We start from the raw sequence: 13467 nt of genomic DNA, 5'->3' as shown, positions 1-13467 counted from the left end.
TCCTGCCTTGAATGCCTGGTGGAACTATAGCTGAATTGATGTAATTTTGTCTTAGAGGAATAAAGTTAGCAGACATAAGTAAAAAAAAAAAAAAAAGACACCAGCTTTCCCTTCCCCAGAAGCCATCCCCCGCCCATGCATACTCAGAGCGGGGGCTCACCAGTCTCTGCTCTCTGTGCTGGAATGTGGCCTGGCTTGAACTTGGGCAGGCCACCACAGTTGCTGTGACTTCAGGAGTGCAGCTGTTCATTGTGTCCAGGAGACACTGCCTCACTCTGGTGTAGTTGGAGTTTTCCTGCCTGTCCCAGTCAGGACAAATCTCTCTTACCCGCCAGTCCCACAGTCGCTCAGACCCAACCAAGAAAGCACACAGAAACTTATATTGCTTATAAACTGTATGGCCATGGCAGGCTGCTTGTTATCTACTTCTTCTATCTTAAATTAACCCATTTCTGTTAATCTATACTTTGCCACATGGCTTGTGGCTTACCAGTGTCTTTACATGTTGCTTCTCATGGCGGCGGCTGGCGGTGTCTCCCTCCAGCCTTCTACTTCCCAGAATTCTCTTCTCTCTTGTCCCGCCTATACTTCCTGCCTGGCCACTGGCCAATCAGAACTTTATTTACACAGAGCGATATCCACAGCACTCTGGTCCTTCATGCCCTCTGGCTCTTACAAGCTTTCTGCCCCCTCTTTTTGTGGTACCTGAGTGTTGAGGGAGTAGGTGTGATACAGATGTGCCTCTTATAGGCTAGCATTCCAGACACTTATCCTGCCCTTTCACTACTGAGTTTCTGCGTTAACCACCATCCTCCGTTCCACTTAATTTTTTTTTTTTTTTTTTTACCTATTTCTCTTTTCTTTTTGCTTGTGTTCTGCTAACTCTCTTTCATATTTCCTTCACTGGTTTTGAGACATAGGGATTTTTTTAGACATTGAGTTGTACTGGGTGACTTTATGTCAACTTGACACAAACTAGGATCATTTGAGAAGAGAGAATTTCAATTAAGAAAATGTCCCATTCAGATTGGCCTGTAGGCAAGCATGTGGGGCATTTTCTTGATTGATAATTTATGCAAGAGGACCCAGATCACTGTGGGTAGTTGCTGCCCTTGGGATGGTGGTCTTGGGTGTTTTAAGAAAGTAGGCTGAGCAAGTTGTGAGGAATAATAAAGTTCCTCCATACTGCTTCAGTTTCTGCTGCAGAATTCCTGCCATGCTTGAGTTCCTGCCCTGACTTCCCTCAGTGATAGACTATAGTCTGTGATGGGAAATAAACTCTTTCATCCCCAAGTCTCTTTTGGTTGGTTCTTTATTACAACAAAAAACTCACTTAAGACAGAATTGGGGATTTGAAATGGGTTTTTCCTGCAAAAGCCTTGACCATGTGTTTTTTGGGAGGACTTTGGTATCATTTGATCTTTGAGCTGGAAAGTTCATTCAATGCCCATTGTTCAGTAGATTGTCCTGTGGGATTTTAGAAGATACAACTGTTTAGAGCAGTGCAGATGATGAAAGTCTGGCCTGTGAAGTTCAAGAGGGATGTTTGAGAGGCACCTAAAGGTTTTATCGGGGAATTTGATATTTTGAATTAAGAATCAGTGATTCTGATCAGTTGAGGCTAAAGAATCAGCCATGATTGAGACCAGCATCAAGAATTGAGGTGAAGTCTTCTGGCAAGTGTCCTCAGAGTCAGCACACAGAAGCTGTGTTCCAGAGGTTGTATATCATCTCAAAAGCCAAATTTGATAATGTGTAAGAGTTTAAAAGGTGGTATTGGTTTTGAAGTCAAGGAGTAGAAGCCCCAGGATTGCAGTGTTCATGGGGAGAAGTTGAGGCTTGGTACTGTCTGGCACCATGACCTCTACTTTCTGCTTCCAGGTTCCTGTTGTGACTTTCCTCAGTAATGGGTGGTAATTTTAGAGGTAAAATAAACCTTTGCTCAATAAATAAGTTTTGGTCATAGTGTTTATTTATCACAGCAATAGAAATCATAACTAAGGCAGGAATAAAGCATTCTTCTAGCATTTTCCATTTTCCTTCATTATTTCTGTTCTGGAAGTCAGTTCAGTGATACAAACATTAGCTTGCTCCTTGTTGTCTCACAAGTCCTGGAAACACTGGTCATCTGAAAAAAAAATTAAAGGGGATCCTTATTTTCTCATTTACTTAATTTAGAAAATACCTGTTGAAGTTTACTAACTTATTTTCCTGCTGTTTCAATTATACTATTCATCAGTGACATTGTATTTATTTTGGTTGTGGAGTTTTTGTGTATATGGTGTGGGGAATGGTCTCATTTCTCTTTGTCATATTTTTTGAGAAAGAGTCTCTCACTTAACCCAGAGACCACTGATCATCTAGGCTGGATGGCTGGAGAGTTTCAATAATTCCCCTGCATCCACCTGCTGACCAGTAGGCCTTTTACGTGGATGGTAGATCTCTGACTGACTGAGTCATTTCACAAGTCCTCAATTTTGTTTTAATTTTTACTACTTTTGATTCTAAATATTCAGTTTGGTTCTGTTTTCCACTTATTATAGGAATATTTTAAATCATTTCTTAAAACACTGTTTTTCTGTTATTACTGTTTCTTTTAAAAAATAGATTTTTATTGTTCTTTCCTAATAATTTGTATCCAATTAGTCGAGTCATTTCACTGACCATTGATTCCCTGAGACAAACTCCAGGGTCCAGGGGAGCAGCACTGTCTAAATGTCTTTGCAGGGGTTAACTTTTCTGTGTTATAAATATCATTATCTATGTAAACTTAAAGCATCCCTTTCTCCATCTCCCACATGTTTGCACTCAAGCAAAAAAGATTTTAAAGTCACACTTCAAGTGGGAGATTTTGAATAGAAGCTCTATGGTTATTACTGGAAGCTGGACTAAAGCTCTTAATTGATATAAAAAATAGAAGCAAATAGATAAGCTAAATATGTTTGCATTGCACTTAGTCCCTGTACTTGAAAGATTGATTCCTCATGATATTCTTGATACCTTTATAAAATAACACATTTATTTGGAAAGTTGAAATTCTAAAGTAGAAAGTAAACTTTTTCTTATTAAAGAGCTCGAGTTGAATTTTATTTATGAAACTCTTATCATCAATCTGATCATAAATGTCAGCAGAACTAAGTTCAAGGAGAGAGGATGGTTAACAGGCAGCAAGAGTGACTCAGTTGTTGGGCATTTGCATTTGTTGTTCGTTACTATTCATTATGGTTGTCACTATGACAACATGAGGAAATAACATGCACAAATAAATGAAAACCAATATGGCCTTCACTATTTGGGTTTCTGATAGAATGAGATTAGAAGTCTCAACAATTGCATTCATTTAAATGTCTGAGAAGGATGTTATTTATCTCTGAGTGAAAGCTAAAGACGATTTGTTTCATAAATAGAAGATAATGAGAAGAGCTTGGCAGAAGTAGAGCAAGAAGACACAATAAATATTTACACAAAAACAAGATAAGTAGACTAGTTGAATTCATTTGTGCTCTGCCCTCAAAACAGTGACAAAAATGTACTAAGAAATAAAAATAGACAAAACATGCAATCACTTAAAATGAATCTATCACAGTACAACATGTAATTAAGCCCTGAAACTTGCTCCTACAGGATTTTATTCAAATTAATAGCTCAGATCAACTGAAAGGATATAGTAAACACAGTATTTATATATATATATATATATATATATATATATACTAAAAGCTTGGAATTTGGAACAAGTGATGTGTTAAGCAAACAAATGAAGTACAGCTTAATCTTCAAGGCAATGTGTTGGCATGTTTTATGATGTGCAGAGTATTTCCCTTAGTTTGAGAGATTTTTTTCAGTTAAGTAATTTCCTTTTCATTATTGTGCTTTTGTATTACTATCCACTTACCAGAGAGACGTTACACTGCCAGTCTAACTAGTTTTCTTTTTAAACATGTGGAATTGAACTCAGGACCTCATTCCTGCTTGCAAGCACTCTGCCCTCAAGCTGTATGCCCTGCCCCTCAGCATAGCTATAGCTACAACTGTGTTTTATATCTTAGTATTTTTCTCAAGTATGCTACTAGCTTTCATGTAATCTATGTTTTCCATTGAACATATCTAACTTCAAACTTCCATTATAGTCATTTCCAAAATCTTACAGTGTGTTAAGTTTCCTTAGCTTCTTCTTTGTTAGCCTAAACAGTTTGCCATCTTAAACAACTGTAAGAATTTGCAGGAGGGAAGCAAATGGACTGATGTCCATGGTCCTGAAGCAAACACTAATTTTGGGAAACAGTGAAGAGACTTGTTCTTTTTATTGTGCTGTTTTTAATCAGAACTTTATGGCTTATCATTTTAAATGCATACTTGTTAACACTAAACTTTAATACATAACCCCATACTCATAGTGTATGACCTAACAATTTTGTTTTGTTTTGTTCTTTGGATTCAGATATTGGTACAGAAAAATAAAACCTACATATAACCCTACAATTTGTCTCCTAGAATAATTACTTTCCAACCATACTGCGTTAATCGTTAGTTAATCCTCATTAAGTCCATCCTTCAGATGTGGGAATTTTCCAAGTTCTCTTGCCACATGCTTTTCTTCTTTCTATGGTTTAGCTACCCCATATAAAGGTCAAAGATTTCAAACGTAGCATTTCTTTCCCACCAAGCATTTCTTTTACTTATAGACTTAAATGTTCCTCTACATATGTACTCTCAGTGGTTTAAAAAGTTGTTCTCTAATTTTGGAGAAGAGAATTACTTTGGGTTCAGATAGACCATGTTATTTTATTCCTGAGTCATTTAGTTTTAAAAGGTGAGTATTTAACACATTTATATGAGGCATTTAAAGAGAATTCATAGCTAGTGGTTCATCTGTAGAAAGTCTGAGAATGAATATCAGATCGAAGGCACAGGGACAGCACTAGTTAGTAGGCATCTGAGAGGGTAGCTGAAAGCAGTGTTCTTGGTAGAAATAATGGTGCTTTTCAGGATGGAGAGTGCAGATGAAGGACCAGGCAATGTGGTGAGAACCATGGGAGACCTCTTAAGGTGGTTTCAGCTGGAATGGAAACTTCTGGGGGAGAGGAGTGTCATACACATCATAGTGAATGAGAATAATTGACTGTAAAATTCAAGTCATTGTCATTTGTGTAGCCTCAAATGCACTTGGAGGCTGGCAAGGTCAATGGAAATTTGGGTTACAATTATCTGGCAATAGAGAATAATTGACGTGACACTCCAGTTCTGTTCCCATGATGGAATTTCCTTCTTGGACTTATGTCACTTTAGGATTGGTTGGTTGTAAGTAAGTGATTGCAGACACTGGAGTGGGAGGGATTTCTGAGTATAGTGGAGAAGAAAACAATCACAAGAAGACCTTTAATTAAGGTGGACTTGAAAATCTGAGGAGGATTTTTCAGTTGGCATGTCATTTGGGTCCTTTGCCTTTAATTAAACTTCTAGTCACCTGTAATTTTATCTCTACAGTAGAGGCAGAAAACAAAGGATATAAGCTTAAAGGGGTTTGGAATCACTGTAGTCAATTATCCCCATCATTAGAAGAGAAAACAGGGAATCCATTCATAAGCTTTAACTTTTCCATCTTAATAGCAATCTCCATCAGAAAGTTTATTGCAACATCTACTTCAAAAATTAGTTTTAATGATTATTCATTATTTTATTTTTTTTCTGCTGTTACAGTCATCATAAGGTATCATGGAGGCAGTCAATAGCTAATTGGTTTTTTAGCAAGCAAGCTCTCTTTCTTCACTGGAAAGAGGCAGATGTGGAGAAAATAAACAAACACCTCTATGGTGATGGTACTGTTTAATTCTGCTGACATTAACTGTTCTTTGGAAGCCATTCAGCTGGAACAATTTGGACTATAGTCCTGTGTGTGGTAGGCTGTGGTGGTTATAACACAAAGCTTGGTGTTGTGATGGGAGATCCTGGAATGTTGTGTGGCAAAGGGATGCGCCGTTGATTGGACACTTTTATTACATCCGGTCACTTTTCAGGTACAAATCCTCTTCATTGAGCTCCAGCCCGTAGGATGACAGAGTAAATCTGGGTGGTGTGGTGTGGTTTTCCACTGCCAGTCAGGAGGGTGGAGGATAGGCTGGGAGCATAGCCTGGCACAATGACAAGAATGAACTACCTGAAGCTTTCTTAGTTCAGGGAAGAATCTGGAGAGGTCAAGTGCAATGATTAACTCCACAGATACTCCTCTGGAAAATTACAAGAAGGAACAAGGAAGGATGGAAAATGGTACAAAAGGAAGCCAGACAAAGTTAGGGTACAAAAGAGTGTTTGAGTTTAATGAATGATAAAAATGCTGTGTTCAATCTGTTTTAGATTATTACTTCAGGAAAATTTGCCTAAGTTATGAAAAATTGAGCCATAAGAGATAAATGCCAAATTGCAATAAAATTGAATATTAAACTTGGAATCACAGCTGTTTCTAATCTTGATATAGTCTTATAAAGGGGAATGTTAATGAGATGGGCTAATGAGCACTGTTGTCTTAATTTATTTGCGAGAGTATCTTTAACTATTTTACTATAAAGCGCAGAGATGGGAAAATTACCATCTTAAATCTCACTCACATCCAAACTGAATGAACCACATAATGATCATCTTAGTCAGATACTATTTTGAAACCTTGTGGAAAGCTAAATGCTTGTTAACTTCTGTGGCGACAGTGCTGTGCTCTGAGTCATGGAGGATCCACCCCAAAAGTGACATGAAAACATCAGTAAGCAGGTGCATGGGAGACAGCATCCAGGAACGGCCCTAAACCTAATTCTAATGTTTTTTGAACAAACTGGACTAGGAATGCTCACTTTGGCTCCTTGAATAGTGGTAAGTGAGGCTCTCACTTTGGCCTCCGCTTCTTTCCTGCGTGCATGACATGGACAATGAGTGCTGGAGAGCAGGGTGGAGATGTTTGCCTGTGAGTGAGTGTAATTATCATCACTTGCTCTGTGTGTAGAGATGCTGCTGCAAACACCTTGTTGTTTTTCATATTCAAATATGCCTCTCTTATCCACTATTGTGGGTGACAGCTGAGCTCACTGTTCACAGCCCGTCGTATATGATAGAGGTCATATGCAGTGTTCTAGGTTGTTTTCTTGGAAGGTTCCTCCTTCGGACAGTGCAGCTTGCATTTCCAGCAGTTATTCTGCTTAGATTTGGGGATGCAGAAGGAAACTCAGTCAGTCTCGGCCATCAGCTGTAGCTGTCAGTCCTCTCGGCTTTACTGTGCACCCTCTCAGGACTTGTTTATCCTTAACTAGGATTCCAGTCCACCCTGTAACAAAACTTTGTATCAGAATTAGAATGCTAGTCAGCTGTATACATTGAGCTGTGGACCTATCATTGATGTATTTCCTTATTTTCTTGTAGAGATTTTAAAAAATTATGAACTGTAGCTCAGAAACACAAAGTTGCTCTTGATGTATTTATTCACAGGGTTTCACTGAAAGAACATTTCCAGTGTTCTTGACACCTCTATCTAATTCTGTGCTCAAGAAAATCTCCCTCCTTCTCATGGGGACTAAAGCTATTTCCTCTGAATGATGGGTTCATCCATGGGAACATCCTCATACATATACCCTTCTTGGATTAGTCTTTGGTAGACTATTATACTGTAGGCATGTTTTTGTGGTGAATATTTGATTTCTAAACCTCAATTCTGTAAGTACCATGTGAGCCCTTTGTCCTGAGAAGAGATTTTAGTCATCACATGATAGCATCATTGAGGGAACTAGAATATCTGGTGAGAATTGGGACTGTTCTATGTGGAGCCTTGTTTGGAGATGTCTTAGATAAGTAGAGGTCGTGTGAAAAGACTTGTCACAAAGGAAGTGGATGAATATTTATAAAAGTCACCTTAGCCAGAGGAAGTTCAGGATGCTGAAATCAGGAATCCTGGGAACACTGGGCTAGATTGGTGAGCATCTTCTCTGCACCTCAGCTGCCTCAGGGAAGGTAGATAAGGGGAATTGAAATTATAGGGGTTTATCGTATAAGATGATATGTATCATCAAATTAATTTGTATTATTATTTAATAAATAAAAAATTGAGCCACCAAAAAATTATGTTACTTGTTCAAGGGCACGGCTAGTTGGAATTGCCTGACTGGAACATAAGGCTAGACAGTAATTTAGCCTTTATTTTGTTTCTAGATTACATATGGTGTAAGTAATGAGGAGTCCAAATGCTAAACCTCCACGCTTGTCATGTGAACCAGTGTCCACACTTTCCTCCACCTCCCACCTTTCCTCACACTGCAACAGCAGCACTCTGCTGCTTTGAACCGTGTCTTGTTCTCCACATATCTAACCAGCATGCTAATGTCACTCATTTTTGCCTTTTGCTAATGACTATCTTTAGACATCTCTTCATATGAAAACATGGTATATGTTTTGAGTATTCTGTTCTTCACAACACTCCTTAAAATCCAACCGCCTTTCCTCTAGAGAAATATATGGTGCTTTCTATTTGTATTCAATATTTATCAGCCATTGAAATTTATCCACAGATGCTCTAGATGTTGTCTTATAATATCTGTTTCACAGCATAGTCTTTTTATAATGGTAATGATGACCACATTATCTTTTTTCTATATGTTTGATTTCTGTTTTCTTCAATGCTTTATTTCTCTTCTGATGAAGGTAGCTGTCTCTGTCCCTATGTTCAGAGTGTCCTGGTCTAAAAAGACATTCATTTAGAGAATCTTGAATGATCAAGATTATTCAATGTTAGCATTAATCCATACAATATAATGAAGGCAATGCTGGAACTGGGGAAATAACATATGAGGTCAACTCAGAATTACTAACTAAACTACAAGCATGCTTCTCTGGAAAGAGTCAGCTCACCGTCTTCCTCAAATACAGTATTCCCTTGTCCAAATTTGCTAGTAAATGAGTCTTGGGGGGGGCACTTTACTGCATTTCCTATTGTCTGCTAAAATCAGAAGGGGAGGGGGGAAGAAGACAGCAGTATCACAGATCAGCCCCTGAATTTCATATGTAAAATGTCATATATACATGTTTGAAAAACACTGTTATAATAATATCAAAACCATTCAGTCTCATGAGAAAATGTCTATTCTGACAACTTTGAATTGAAGCCATAGTTAGTTACAATTTTTTCCACTTTGCTTTATAAAAGGCCTGAGCACAATTTCACCTAAGTAGAATTATTTTAAGCTATTGTGGTCATCACAGTAGGAAAAAGGGAGTGTCTAAGTCAGAGGCTTTATATTTCAGAGTAATGCAGGGAACTCTTCCAGACTCACCCAACCAGCTGCAACTTCCTCTATGAAGACAGTAAGGTAAATGCTCCTAATGTCCGTGGTGTAAAGCAGAGAGAGAGAGAGAGAGAGAGAGAGAGAGAGAGAGAGAGAGAGAGAGAGAGGTGAGTGAATCTTGGCTACTTTTTGTACGTGAGACATTAAATGCATCCAAGCTTGAAAATGTTCTTCAGTTCTCTCTGGCTCATGGCTTCTCCTGGCGGACTTTGACTAGCATGGTGGAGAATGGTAATTGCCACAGTATGGAAGATCAGCTATCAGTAAAATGTTTATGTTCAGTCTTTGAATAGATAAATAGAGATTACATACAAATCGAGATTTTGTATTTCCAGTGCCCCTACTTACTTCACCATATGCTAGAATTTACCAATTCTTTAAAATAGAATCAATCAAAAGGGAGAGAGTCATACATTTATCAACATTTTAAATTTTTAAGAATACTTCTAGAGCAGCAATTGTCTTATAATATATTTGGAGTACTGGTAAGAAATAAAAATTAAATTTGTTTAATAGTTATTCTGTTCTAATATATAATTTTAATTCAGTAATTATAAAAGCTTTCCTACAATAATTAATTAATAAGACCAACTAATTTTTCTTGCATAATAAAAATTACTCTAAGATTACATATGATTTTACCGCACAGTTAAACCATTTATTTTATCAATCAGATGCGAGTATTGGACCATGAAACAGAATCATTCTAATTCCATGGTTTATTGAAATTGTTTCATGCCTAGATTTGCTTATGATTCATTTTTCAACTATTTTCTTCATAGTTTAACTAGATTATTAAAACAAAGCTTTGGTGATATTTGTACTTTCGGTTTTTTTGCTTCTGTTTTTTCACAAAAAGTTGACACTGGAAGATGGAAGGTAAACTTTGATAGTGTTGGAACATTCCACAGGTGACTGAGTAGCCTTCAGGTAGCTATGTTTTTTATCTGAAATTTGAGATTTAAGACATTACATGAGATGTTTCTATTTTTATTAACTTTAAAATTATGAACTATTTTTTAAATTATTTGTAGTTTTATTCTAAGCTGACATATCTATAAGAAACACAAGAATGTGGTATTTGGGGGTTAAAAGAAAAAAATCCTCTGTCTAGCCAAATTCTTTTATGATTTGTTTTGTCATTATAGTATCTCAACAGCAGTGAGCTGGGTGATATTGCAGGGACACCTGTAACTTAGTGAGCTGGGTGACACTGCAGGGACACCTGTAACTTAGTGAGCTGGTCGATACTGCAGGGACATCTGTAACTTAGTGAGCTGGGTGACACTGCAGGGACATCTGTAACTTAGTGAGCTGGGTGACACTGCAGGGACACCTGTAACTTAGTGAGCTGGTCGATACTGCAGGGACACCTTCTGTAACTTAGTGACCTGGGTGATACTGCAGGGACGCCTGTAACTCAGTGAGCTGGGTGATACTGCAGGGATGCCTTCTATAACTTAGTGAGCTGGTTGATACTGCAGGGACACCTGTAACTTAGTGAGCTGGGTGACACTGCAGGGACGCCTGTAACTTAGTGAGCTGGGTGATACTGCAGGAACACCTTCTGGAGCTTGAGCCTGGATTATTTTCCTTTACAGTTGCCTTGGTTATGTAACTAAGTGCCAAACATTTGCTAATTGGTACTTTTCTTTTTTCACACAGTTAATTTTTATTGGCATTTTACATATTTATTTTTAGGTTACTACAAAGTTATTATCGGAGAAAGGAAAACTCTTTTTGATGGTAATTTTTACTCAACATTTGGAACTTTGAGGCATGAAGTAACTGAGTCAGTCTTAAGTGTCTGTCTGCCAGTGGAATTCAGGCTTCACCTACGAAGAGGAGGGAATCTTGCTTTCATTTCCTGAACATATAATGCACCTTAAATAGAGAAAGTTAATAAAATCAGTTATGCAAAATAGAATTTTTCTGAATTTATCTTCAACATGTGTGAGCCTGTTTGCATGGGTTATTGAATGGATTTAGTGCTATCCATCATGTTAAAAGTTAGGGCTTCAGGATTTATTATTGTCTAGGAATGTCTTGGCTCATTTTTTTCCATAATAACTTTTTATCAGTATGATTTCTATGTCTTGAAATCTATCTTAGCTAATGAAAATAGTTACACTAATTTTTTTAATGAGTGAATTCTTGTGTTAGCTTTCTTTTTGATATCATGACAATTTTATGAAACATTACTATGTTGACTTAAAGTTTAGAAAATAAAAGCTTTTATTGTTTTGGAATGCAAAGAATAATGTTGAAAAGTCAGAAATTATTCTTTTTTATCCCCAAAATTTAAATTAATAAGACACAATTTATAAAGAAATGAGCAGGGTTGGGGTATAACTTGTTTTATAATTTTACTGGATAACCTCCATGGGCCTAAAAATCCCTTTAGTTTCATTTTAACAGTTCTAGCCTGCACCATGTCAGTGTGTTCAAACAGATGATGGACACAATTCCCCTGTGATATTTCAGATGGATTACTGTACTTTTGCTGTCAAAGTACTTCCCAAGAGTGATTCCTATCATTTGCACGGAGTCTCTGCCACCAACACAGACTCTTCTGCAGAGAAAGGTTCTAAACACATCGTCCTTGTGGAAGTAATGAAATTCTGATGCTTCTAAGTTTAATGAAAAACATCAGTGCACATTCCATTTTTATGCTTCATGTTTTTATTCATTTGGTTCCTAGTTTTTCAAGCTATAGATGTAATCCTCTTTTCCACAGCCAAAATACAATTGAGTCTCTTAAAGGTTTGAGGACCATAGACACTGTCAGTGTCACACAGTGGGCAAAGTTGGCACATCACTACTGAATCCACCCAGAGCCCTGATTTGTATTTTTCTTTTCATCTTTTGCTGGAATCTTTTATTTGTAGTGTTAATAGCAGTCACAAGTGCTCTTTGTCCTGTATTAGTTGGATAAGATAAAAAATAAATTTAATAATTTTCTGCGTAGTTTTTATCTGGTTTTGATTTTGACATTGCTAGAGAACCCACAGCCTTATGTATTCTGGGCTACTGAATTTCAATTTCAGCTCTAAATTACATTTCCTCCTCCTTCCCTAAACTATACTTCGTTGTGTTTTTTTTTTCTGTTTTTTTTTTTTTGTTGTTGTTGTTTGTTTGTTTGTTTCTTTTGAGATAGGAACTCACTGTATATCCCTGGCTTGTCTGGAGTTCACTGTATAGATCAGGGTGGTCTTGAATTCATAGAGGTCTCCACCTCTGGAGTCCTGGGATTAAAGGCCTGAGCCACTACATCCAGCCTTCTAAATAATTTATAAAATAGCATAGCTATTCTTTCTTGGAATAAAGTGTATGTGCAGTGTGACTGACTTTCTTATTCTATGTTCCTGGAATGTAACTTGTAAAAAATGGCAATTGTAGAATATACCTTTGTGCTATTTGTATCTTCTTCCTGGAGATGATCTTTATCTCCTCCCATACTTCTGCTTCTCCAACCTGATGACTGATATAAACATTTTCTCCTTTTATAAAGAGGTAGAAGGATGCATGGTTTTCTGTTACACATCACTACTATAGTTCCAATAAAAGATTATCTCATGGAATAAGCTGAAAGTTAGTTTAGAAGAGTGAGAGCCTTGCTCCAGTTCATGTAACTGCTAACAACCTGTGTTGGACCATCTGAATAGCTCCCGTGGTACCAGATGGAAGAGTACTCAAGGAGAGTAGTTTGAGCATCCATTCAAATTCACTTCATCAGAGTCAGTCCCCCTGTGACATTGGACTTACTAAACTGTGGAGAAAATCTTCAAAGAAATGCTGAGTTGGTAATTGGGGAATTCTGGTGTGGTATCACTGCTCTGTATTGCAGCAACAATGCTTTAGGAATTCTAAGACAGTGTTATCCTTGATTCTATATTTGCTACTGTAGCCTAACTGACTTTTCTAGAAAAATCTAGATCTCTGTGCTGAAAGGTCTTAGGAATGGTCATGATACCTGTAACAATAACTACATTCTCTATTTAAAAAACCTGACAATGGTCTTTCAAAAGGCAAATATATTTACAAAACCAAAGATGAACTGTGTTTAAAATTAAGATGGTCTGAACAAATCATGGTGAACAATGGCTCTAATGGGCATGTATAGAGACCATAAAGGAGACAGTGTGAAGGA

The sequence above is a fragment of the Onychomys torridus genome, chromosome 11 (genome assembly GCF_903995425.1).
Source record: "Onychomys torridus chromosome 11, mOncTor1.1, whole genome shotgun sequence".
Classification (NCBI taxonomy): Eukaryota; Metazoa; Chordata; class Mammalia; order Rodentia; family Cricetidae; genus Onychomys; species Onychomys torridus.
Note: the sequence above shows the minus strand (reverse complement) of the source record.